Raw genomic sequence first — 11,778 nt, 5'->3', positions numbered from 1 at the left:
TGCAACGAAATAGATACGCCAGTACCCAAAACGTATATCTGCAATCTAAACACAAGTTTTTATATTTTGGAAACAATAGCATTTTAAGACGACAAGTGTCTTAAAATACTTTTTACTTGTTTCTAAGCAGCATAAAATATCGATACTATCCGAATAGTATAAAAGCTACATTTGGATGGAACGATAACAATTTAGACACCCTACCTCTATAATTATTTTAAAATCTGATATACTGTAATATAATCGTCATATTCTTTTTACACAGAAATACTAACGCAAATTATTCAGACATTGTCACTAAAAAATTAGATGAAGATAGTTTGTAATCTTACAAAGATACTGTTTAGGTAATGTAGACATCTTTTTAATTCACAACATATCTCTCATTTACTACCGATCATCATTTCATAATGATGCATTTGCAACGAAATAGCTACGTCAGCAACATTCGAGACTATTGACTGGAAAAAGCATTCCTCTTTGTCTATTTGTTGTGACGGATAAAATCGTATAATTTCAGCACTCAGCAGTGGATTCACTTCAATTGATGCGATTTTAAGACAAAGCTCAATTCAAAGAATCTTTGTTGTTACTAAATATGCTTACAAGGCCTGTGAATAGCGCTAATTTCCCTGCCATGCGCATATCTTTCTTTTTCGTGGCTGTATCCAGATTAGACATCATCTTGTCCGCAATATGCTTATAGGCTTTTCCATTCAGCATTAACGTAAAAAATAAAAAGCCGTCGTACCATCTGAAATCGTTATATATAATTGTCTTAGTATTATAAACAATTTTATAATAAGTTTTTCCTCTTCGATAGACAACTTGAATTAATTATAATTGATGTTTATAAGAACAATTTTATATTACTATTAAAAGGAATGCTTAGAGCACTGATTACACTTACATTTCCTGGTTTAGCGCTTATTGTGGCATGTTGTATTTTCCAAATTTTACTTCCAAAACATAGAAAATACTTTCCAGCCTGTATGACACCACGTATACGCCAACGAACCTGCACGGTATATTTTCAGAATGCATTGTGATCTTTAGGATGTCAAGCTTGACGTGTGCAAACTTCATATGACCAATGAACCCAAATAGTATCAATTGCTTCGCATAACTCACAAGTCCCCTGCAATATTTTTTAAGCATATTATGAGAAAATGGAAATACTTAATGCTAAAAACTCTCAATTGCTTTGAATACTTAATCAAATTAATTTTCGTTACTCCTCTAATATTGTTGATAAAAATTATATCATAATAATGGATAATAGGAACTCAATTCACAAATATTTTAGCATAACTTGCCTACAATATAAATTGTGCTACAGAACGCTTTCTCGTTCTTTTCAATTTTTTCAATTTACAAGACAGCATATACGTACATACATGTGCAATTTTGGATACACCTTACTTCTTAAAGATCTCTTCGGTATAAGCTCCCTGCGGTCAATATATAGCGGTAAAATTGTATACCATATAGTTGAATATAAAATGTTCCTGCGTGAGAAAACAAGAGAAAAAGAGGACATTTATAAGAGGACCTCTTGGCTAGACAATTATTTTTCAACAGTGTCTGAGAATTATTATATTTTGAAGAAGCGAGATTGTACATTTGAAGCATCCAAGCTAACGAAAGTAAAGTACAATATAAACATTCTTCGGAGAAATCTTTATTACGCGATAGTGCCCGATAGTGCCTGTCGCACGTGCATACAAATACAGATCACTTTCTCGTTCTCTTAACTTTTACAACTTTTACAAGACAACATATATACGTACGTGTGCGATTTTGGATACACCTTTTTTCTGAAAGATCTCCTCGGCATCAGCTCCCTGCCGTCAATATATATTTCACTATCACTATCATCTATCACGCGGCAATGGTTACGACTCTGTCACTGTCACCATCTATTTTTAGGTTACCGCTGTATTCCAACATAGATCGGTCTTTCTTAACAGCTTCATGCGTCTGTGATTGAGAAAGAAATCTGATAAGCTCTGTATACCAGCTCAATATAAGCAACATATACATATACGAATATGTATATATATTTCAGATAAAAACAGTCAGTAAACTTTTATAAAACAATTTTTTGAAATAATACAAGCGATAATAATTTTTATAATTACCTCTCTATATATCTAAAATGTGCATGAATCTTCTTCTAACTATATTTGTAATGTTATCAACTTTTCACGCTTGTTGAATATTCGCATCATGAGCACCAATAGCTAATCCCATCAGACCTTCTCGAACATTAAATTCATTGGTATATCTAAAATAAGGCAAATTTTACATAATGCAAAAACAATAATTATTATTTACATGTGTTTATATATAAAATATGATTTCAAAGATAAATCTGTATCAAAAATCTGTAGTTACTGTAACGTATACCTTAGATTAGATTTGTATGAGCAAGCAATAAATATAACTAACCTCGCAAGACATTGCGTTAAAAGATATTTATTTACCAATATTATCCACATATATTATATATTATATATTATATATATATATATATATATATATATAATAGTGGATTATATATAATAAAAAATCCTACTAACCTCGCGAGACACCACGCGAACACACGTCACGTCGCACGATTTAACACACGCGAAACTCGCCAAACTCGCCGCGATCTCGCAATCGCCGTCAATCTCGACCGCGCCAGCCAATCACGCACGCGGAAAAGCGGCAACACTACGTGCGAGATATTCGACTCGCAAAGCTCACTTCTCGGTCCAAATGGATTTTTTTATTATGGACTAGAACAACACAGGCGCGCGCTACGCGCGCGCTTTTATTTTATTTCACAAATAGAACAACACAGGCGCGCGCTACGCGCGCGCATTTATTTTATTTACAACTATACATTAAATATATTTTTATTACAAATGAAGAGGTAAGTCGCTAATATCGACATAGGTCTTCTAAAGAGACGCCTTATTATTTCTCGAAAATTAAACACCGCACTTTATTAATGCTGATGAGGACATAATTTACTCATATAATTAAAGACGTAAAAACCTTTACTTTATACATTTATTGATTTTTATATATAAAATCAGCTAAAAACGAATCATTCAAAAGCAATTATTAAAAATAAAATTTACCCAAATCTCTTTTACTAATTGTACAGTTTAAATAATAATGAATATATTATTGATAATATTAGATTATTTTTCATGTTTGTGTAACGTCCTAAAACTATTTAAATTTTTCTTTTTGTTTTATTCTTTTCATATATATAATGCAGTTTTATATTTAAATATAAAATTGAGATGCAACGTAAACTGGCATACTTAGTGATAAAACAAATTATAAGGTAGTAAAAATCAAATAGGATAGAATAAAAAACAGCACAAGAAGATCTTGCTGCGAAATTATGAGATAAATTTACTGGCATGCTGTCGGCATACTGCCGCAACATTTTGCTATGTGGGGTAAAGCAATTGTGAAGCAACACACAGTAACAGACTACAAAGGTAGAAAACGAAAGGTTTCGAGTTTAAATCCTGATCGGCTCTGTTAATTTTTCTGTTTACCCCTCTCGCTGTCCAAAATTTCTTTTCGTATCTTTTCTCCACCCTCACCACACTCCTTGTTTTTTCGTATATTTCCATGATCCTCTTTTCCAACCTCTCACTCACCCCTGATTTTTTCAGACATCTTCCCAAAATCCACCTGTCCACTGAATCAAATGCCGCCCTTGGATCTACAAAAGCAGCCACTACCTTCTTTTTCCTCTTTAATCGCTTCTCTATTATAATTCAGCATAATTCAGTGTGTAAATGTTGTCCACCACTCCTCTCCTTTTCCTAAACCCTGTTTAGCTTTCTGAGATCATCCCCTTCTCCACCATCTCTTCCCTCAACCTAACTGCTAATATCGACGCGTACACTTTGTACGCCGTCGGTATCAGCGTAATTCCTCTGTGCTCACTCACCTTTTTTGCCCCTCTTTTTCGCTATCGGAACGACTACTCCGTCCTTCCACGCCTCTGGAAAACTCTCTTCTTTCCATACACTCCCATAACGCCTTTCTTAAACCACTTCTCCCATAACTCCACACTTTATTTCTTATCTCGCCCTCTTCCGCCGCTTTACCTTTTTTCAGCCCTTTCAACACTCTCTCTATTTCCTCCCATCCTATCTCCTTCTCTTTCTCCACTTCCCCCTCCGACCCCTGCTCTCCCTCCTCTCCTTCTCCTAGCCTTCGCTTGTATTCCGTCCCTTCTAACATCTCCCTAGAGTATTTATCCCACTCCTCTAATGTTATCTCCTTATTAATTTCTACCCTTCTTCTTCTTTCCTTGTTTATTACTTCCCACACCTGCTTCTCTCTTCTCGCCTCTCTTGCCTCTTTCAGCAGATTTCTTTTTTTTCTTCCTTTTTCCACACATTTTTCCTTATATTCCTTTCTTCTCTTATGATCTTCTTTGTGTTTTCTTCCTCTTTTCCAGTCTCTTAATAATTTTTCTATCTCTTCCCTCTTTTTCCTACAGTCCCCATTCCACCATACTCTCTTTTCTTCTGCCCCTCTTTTTACTCTTCTCAACCTTACTTCCATCTTCATTCTTTTTGTCAACTTTTCGACTTCTTTATCTATTGCCCCTCTACCTATTTCTACCTCCTCCGTCCTTCTTCAAAACTCCTCTCTTGCCTCTTCCGACCAGTCCGTCTTTTCCACCCACCTCTCTTCCTCCGCTACTGTTCCTCTCCTCTCACCACCACCCCCTTTGTTCAACCGTACTGCTACTGATTGGTGATCCGAATTTACCTCACACCCCACCTCTAATCTTGTCACTATTTCCCAAGCTTTTCTATCTCCTATTGCGTAATTGATCACTGTTTCCCCTCTTTTACCTGTAAAAGTCACCTCCCCCTCCTCATCTCCCTCCTTTGCTCCGTTCATAATTTCCCACCCTTCTTCTTCCACCCATCTAATCAGCCCTTCCTCTTACCTATTTATCATTTTATCTTTCGATTTTCTTTCAGCTCCCTCTTCTCCATCCTCCAGCGCTCCTCTCCCCTGTTCTCGCATTGAAATCGCCCCCACTATCCATCTCTCCTCTCTCCCTTCCTCCTCTTTTACCAATTTTATCTTACCCATCATTCTGTCCAAAGTTGCGCTTACGTATTTCCTCTTTTTCCAACTTTTTCTTTCTTTGCACCCTGTATACTCCAGAACTTCTTTGGCACCCTATTCTTCATCTTTTCCCATTCCTCCCGTTCCGGCCACGTCTCCACCAACCCCGACATTCCACTCTTTTATTTTTTCCCAAAACTCTTCTTGTTTTTCCTTCACTCCCGCTACATTCCAAAAGTTTATCTTTAGGCTTTCTTCTTGTTCCTTCCTTTCTTCTTTCTCCCTTTTTAATTCTTTTCTTTCCCCTTCTTTTTTTCTCCCCTCTTTTTCCTTTTTTTCACTCTTGTTTACTTTCCCCACTTTACTCTCTCTGACTCTTTTCCCCCCTCCCCTCAGCCTCACCACACTCCCTTTTTTCCTACACCCTTTCTTCCCTCTTCTCTCCGCCATACCCTCCCATCGTTTTTCCTACCTTCTCACTATCCTCCCTTTTCATTTTTCCGTCTCCCTCTTTTCTACTCTTTTCCTCTTCCTTTGTTCCTTTTTCTCCCCCCCCCCCCACCTTCTTCTTGTTCCCCTTTCTCATTTTCCCTTCCATCTGTCAGGACCTCTTTTTCCTCATCCCAACTCCACCACTTTTCCTCTATCCAAATCTTTCCGTACTTTACCCAAGCTCTCCTTCTATTCTTTCTCTCCTTCTCAGCTATCCTCTCCAAGCTGTATTACATTTTTCTTTTCTTCAAGGTCATGTCATTTTCTATTCTTTCCATCTTCCCTTTCCACACATTCTTTCTCTGCATTACTTCTCATTTTTTTACTCTATCTTTTAACCTTACTAAAACCATCTTCTTTTTTTTCCCCGTTTTTCTTTCTATCTTTTTTACCTCCTCTATTCCTCTCTCTACCCTCATCTCTAGCCATAGCTTCTCTACCGCTCCCTTTAGCCTTCCCTCTTCCACCTCTACTCTTTTCACTACTACATTGTTCCTCCTTCTGTCTCTCTCTTCTAACTCTCTCCACCTTTCTAGCTCTCTTACTTTTGCTTCCATTGCTTTATCTCTTTTTCCTATCTCCCACTTTCTTTCCTTTTTCACTTCTCCCTGCCCTTCCTTCCTCCCATCTCTCCATCTCTTAACTAATATATTTAAATTTATATATTAGTTAACTTCTTTATGTACACTACCTCTCATTAATTTCATAATACCCCTATATTCGTTAATTTTTCTGTAAAGGATGAACATGATACATATGTTTTGTACAGAAATGAATACATTTGCTGTTATAAACACTTACATGCATTGCATTTTTATATATTATTTATATAAAAATGCCATGCATGCAAGTGAAATGTTTATAACAGCAAGTGCATTCATTTCTGTGCAAAACACGTATCATGATGTTCATCCTTTACAGAGAAATCAACGAATCTGTTGTATATTGAAATTAATGAGCGGTAGTGTATATAAAGAAGTTAACTAATATATAAATTTAAATATATTTGCAATATAATAAATATTTTTAAAATATATAATACTTTTCTCTATATTGTTCCTTCTCTTCTCCTTCTTTCTTCGTTTTCTATCTCTATAGCTTTTTCTCGTCTTAAAATACTTTTTACTTTTATATAAACAGCTTAAGGTATCGATACAATAAATAATACTATAAAAGCTACATTTGGATGGAACGGTAATAATTTACACATCCTATTATACCTCTATAATAATGTTAAAATCATAATAGCGTAATGAAAACGATTTATAGGAATAAATGTGATAATATTTATGAAATAAAATTAAGTATGAAATATACATTTAAGAAATATTACTTTAATGATTATATTATCTTACGCGTTATTAACATCCCATACAGGCAAAGCAAATAGATACCATGATATACAGGATACCTTTAAACAATTGTTTCATTTTCTAACATTTTTCAGATATATTGTAATATAATCGTATAATCGTCATATTTTATTACACAGGAATACTAACGCAAAATTATTCGGACATTGTCACTACTAAAATTAAAAAATCAGATGAAGGGTTAGGTAATGTACATATTTTTAATTCACATATCACTCATTTACTACCGATCATTATTTCACAATGATACATTTGCAACGAAATAGATACGCCAATACCCAAAACGTATATCTGTAATCTAAACACAAGTTTTTATATTCTGGAAACGATACAAGTGTCTTAAAATACTTTTTACTTGTTTCTAAGCAGCATAAAATATCGATACTATCCGAATAGTATAAAAGCTACATTTGGATGGAACAATAACAATTTAGACACCCTACCTCTATAATTATGTTAAGGCTCCTGGTCCCTGAGCCGAGAACTCTGCGTTGACGGTGGCGACGTACCGTCGCGGCAGAAATCAGAACTCTCTCCTCTCACTCTCTCCAATGGAGAATTCTGTCTTGTGACATGTTGACAACCTATTTTGTTGTGCGTGCTATTTCTTTATTATTTGCTCTGTGCTTGTGCTCTAACGTTTAACGTATTCGTGAAAGTCGTAAAATTAGCCGAAAAGTAAGATTTGCATGCGGAAGGAACGTTTTCACCTCCTTTCGATAGTCGTTAAACGGCTGTTTTTCCCGTATGTTTAGGCTTCGTTTTATGGCTGTTTGTTTATTGTCGAGGTAAAAGGGTAGTTTTCGGCCAATTTCGGAAGTGTTCTGAAACGATCTATAGTGATGTTTTACTGAAATGTCTTTTTATTTGAAAATGGCATGCACAACAAAATTGGGTGTTTTCCTCGCCTCGATAGTAAGAATCCAATATGACCGCGGTGACTACCCAGGAGCCTTAAAATCGTCAGATATACTGTAATATAATCGTCATATTTTTTTACACAGAAATAATAATGCAAATTATTCAGACATTGTCACTAAAAAATTAGATAAAGATAGTTTGTAATCATACAAAGATACTGTTTAGTTAACTAAACAGTATCACATTAATGTACACATCTTTTTAATTCACATATCTCTCATTTACTACCGATCATCATTTCATAATGATGCATTTGCAACAAAATAGATACGTCAGCAACATTCGAAACCATCGACTGGAAAAAGCATTCTTCTTGGTCTATTCGTTGTGACGGATAAAATCGTGTAATTTCAGCACTCAGCAGTGGATTCACTTCAATTAATGCGATTTTAAGACAGAGCTCAATTCAAAGAATCCTCGTTGTTACTAAATATGCTTACAAAGCCTGTGAATAGCGCTAATTCCCCTGCCATGCGCATGTCTTTCTTTTTCGTGGCTGTATCCTGATTAGGCATCATCTTGTCCGCAATATGCTTATAGACTTTTCCATTCAGCATTAACATAAAAAAGCCGTCGTACCATCTGAAGTCGTTATATATAATTGTCTTGGTATTATAATCAATTTTATAATAAGTGTTTCCTCTCCGATAGCATAAACAAAATTAATTTTAGGAAATCTAAATTATTTTATCTTTTTCTGAAGGTAGAATAAAAAACGAAACTAAAAATCAAGTTCTTTTCAAATAATAGACAACTTGAATTAATTATATAATTAATGTTTATAAGAACAATTTTATATTACTATTAAAAAGCATGTTTAGAGCACTAATTACACTTACATTTCCTGGTTAGCGCTTATTATGGCATGTTGTATTTTCCAAATTTTACTTCCAAAACATAGAAAATACCTTCCAGCCTGTGACACCACGTATACGCCAACGAACCTGCACGGTATCGTTTTCAGAATGCATTGTGATCTTAAGGATGTCAAGCTTGACGTGTGCAAACTTCATATAACCAATGAATCTTAATAGTATCAATTCCTTCGCATAACTCACAAGTCCCCTGCAATATTTTTTTATTATGAGAAAATGGAAATACTTAATGCTAAAAACTATCAATTGCTTTGAATACTTAATCAAATTAATTTTCGTTACTTCTATAATATTGTTGATAAAAATTATATCATAATAATGGATAATAGGGACTCAATTTACAAATATTTTAGCATAACTTGCCTACAATACAAATTGCGCTACAGAACACTTTCTCGTTCTTTTCAACTTTTAAAATTTACAATAAAGCATATACGTACATACACATGTGCAATTTTGGATACACCTTCCTTCTTAACGATCTCTTCGGTATCAGCTCCCTGCGATCAATATATAGCGGCAAAATTGTATACCATATAGTTGAATATAAAATATTCCTGCGTGAGAAAACGAGAGAAAAAGAGGACATTTATAAGAGGACCTCTTGGCTAGACAATTATTTTTCAACAGTGTCTGAGACTTATTATATTTTGAAGACGCGAGATTGTACATTTGAAGCATCCAAGCTAACGAAAGTAAAGTACAATATAAACATTCTTCGGAGAAATCTTTATTACGCGATAGTGCCCGATAGTGCCTGTCACATGTGCATATAAATACAGATCACTTTCTCGTTCTCTTAACTTTTACAACTTTTACAAGACAGCATATATACGTACGTGTGCGATTTTGGATATACCTTCTTTCTTAAAGATCTCCTCGGCATCAGCTCCCTGCCGTCAATATATATTTCACTATCACTATCATCTATCACGCGGCGATGGTCACGACTGTCACACTGTCACTATCTATTTTTAGGTTACCGCTGTATTCCAGCATAGATCGGTCTTTCTTAACAGCTTCATGCGTCTGTGATTGAGAAAGAAATCTGATAAGCTCTGTACCAGCTCAATATAAGCAACATATATACGAATATGTATATATATTTTAGATAAAAACAGTCAGTAAACTTTTATAAAACAATACTCTTTGAAATAATACAAGCGATAATAATTTTTATAATTACCTCTCTATATATCTTAAATGTGCATGAATTTTCTTCTAACTATATTTGCAATGTCATCAACTTTTCACGCTTGTTGAATATTTGTGCCATGAGCACCAACAGCTTATAATTCCATCAGATCTTCTCGAACATTAACTTCATCGGTATATCTAAAATAAGGCAAATTTTACATAATACAAAAACAATAATTATTACTTACATCTGCTTATATATAAAGTATATGATTACAAAGATAAATCTGTATCAAAAATGTATAGTTACTGTAACGTATACTTAGATTAGATTTGTACGAGCAAGCAATATAACTAATCTCGCGAGACACCACGCGAGCAAACGTTATTGCGTTAAAAAATTTTAATGTAAAATATAATTATCCACATACATTATATATAATAGTGGATTATATGTAATAAAAAATCCTACTAACCTCGCAAAACACACCACGCGAACACACGTCACATCACGCGATACACGCGCAAAATTAACTTGCCAAACTCGCCGCGATCTCGATCGCCGTCGTCACTTCGATCCTTGCGTGACGCGAACGAAATTCGCGAATTAAACGATCGTATTTAATGATGAGAGATCACATTAATAATAAAATTAACCTCCTAACGACACGACGCGAACTGTCACATCACGATTGATCACGACGCACACGCACGAAATTCGCGGAACTCGCCGCGATCTCGATCACCCGGCTTCGACCGGCCAATCACGCACGCGGAAAAGCGGCAACACTACGTGCGAGATATTTCGACTCGGAACGCTCACTTCTCGGGTAAACATGACTTTTTTTATTATAGACTAGAACAACACAGGCGCGCGCTACGCGCGCGCTCTTATTTTATTTCACAAATAGAACAACACAGGCGCGCGCTACGCGCGCGCATTTTTTTTATTTACAACTATACATTAAATATATTTTTATTACAAATGAAGAAGTAAGTCGCTAATATCGACATAGGTCCTCTAAAGAGACGCCTTTTTATTTCTAGAAAATTAAACACCGCACTTTATTAATGCTGATGAGGACATAATTTACTCATATAATTAAAGACGTAAAAACCTTTATTTTATACATTTATTGATTTTTATATATAAAATCTGCTAAAAACGAATCATTCAAAAAGCAATTATTAAAAATAAAATTTACCCAAATCTTTTTTACTAATTGTACAGTTTAAATAATAATGAATATATTATTGATAATATTAGATCATTTTACATGTTTGTAACGTCCTAAAACTATTTAGTTTTCTTTTTTTAATATTTTTTTCATATACATATATAATGCAGTTTTATATTTAAATATAAAATTAAGATGCAACGTAAACTGGCATACTTATTGATAAAACAGATTATAAGGTAGTAAAAATCAAATAGGATAGAATAAAAAACAGCACAAGAAAATCTTGTTGCGAAATTATGAGATAAATTTACTGGCATGCAATTGTGAAGCAACACACAGTAACAGCCCAGGTAGCAAGCACTCGTCATTTTGACGTCAATATTTGGTCATAATTGGTCAGTAACGTCATTCGTCGATTAAGTGACGTATATTTAACGTCATGTTTTAATACGTCAAAAAGACTTTGTAAAATGACATTATATAGACGTTTAATTGACTACCCAGGTAGCAGACAGTCGTCATAATGACGTGATTCTTACGTCATTTTATGACGCATGTTACGTCATTTATTCCTAAAGTTTAACGTAAAAATGATATTTTTCACAGTATTTTTCACAGGAATATTCCTACATTTATAAAGTGTTTCGTAACTTTATGAACGACGTGGTGAATTTATGGTATAAGTGGATCTAG

General features: G+C 34.6%; 1 long non-coding RNA gene across 2 annotated transcripts; it reads right to left on the bottom strand.

Moving 5' to 3' along the window:
• Positions 1-212: 212 nt before the first annotated feature.
• LOC112460503 lies at positions 213-2,808 on the bottom strand. Of its 2 annotated transcripts, XR_003041449.1 has the most exons (6): positions 2,583-2,808; positions 2,142-2,287; positions 1,791-1,980; positions 1,394-1,508; positions 911-1,138; positions 213-754 (listed from the first exon to the last, which is right to left on the bottom strand). It is a non-coding gene; the product is annotated as an uncharacterized LOC112460503 (long non-coding RNA). The 2 variants fall into 2 exon arrangements; XR_003041448.1 differs by lacking the exon at positions 2,583-2,808 and having other exon boundaries at positions 2,142-2,440.
• Positions 2,809-11,778: the final 8,970 nt, after the last annotated feature.

This window comes from Temnothorax curvispinosus, unplaced genomic scaffold (genome assembly GCF_003070985.1).
Source record: "Temnothorax curvispinosus isolate PA1 unplaced genomic scaffold, ASM307098v1 QBEX01010619.1, whole genome shotgun sequence".
NCBI classification, from domain to species: domain Eukaryota; kingdom Metazoa; phylum Arthropoda; class Insecta; order Hymenoptera; family Formicidae; genus Temnothorax; species Temnothorax curvispinosus.
This window is presented reverse-complemented; position numbering and strand designations above follow the sequence as displayed.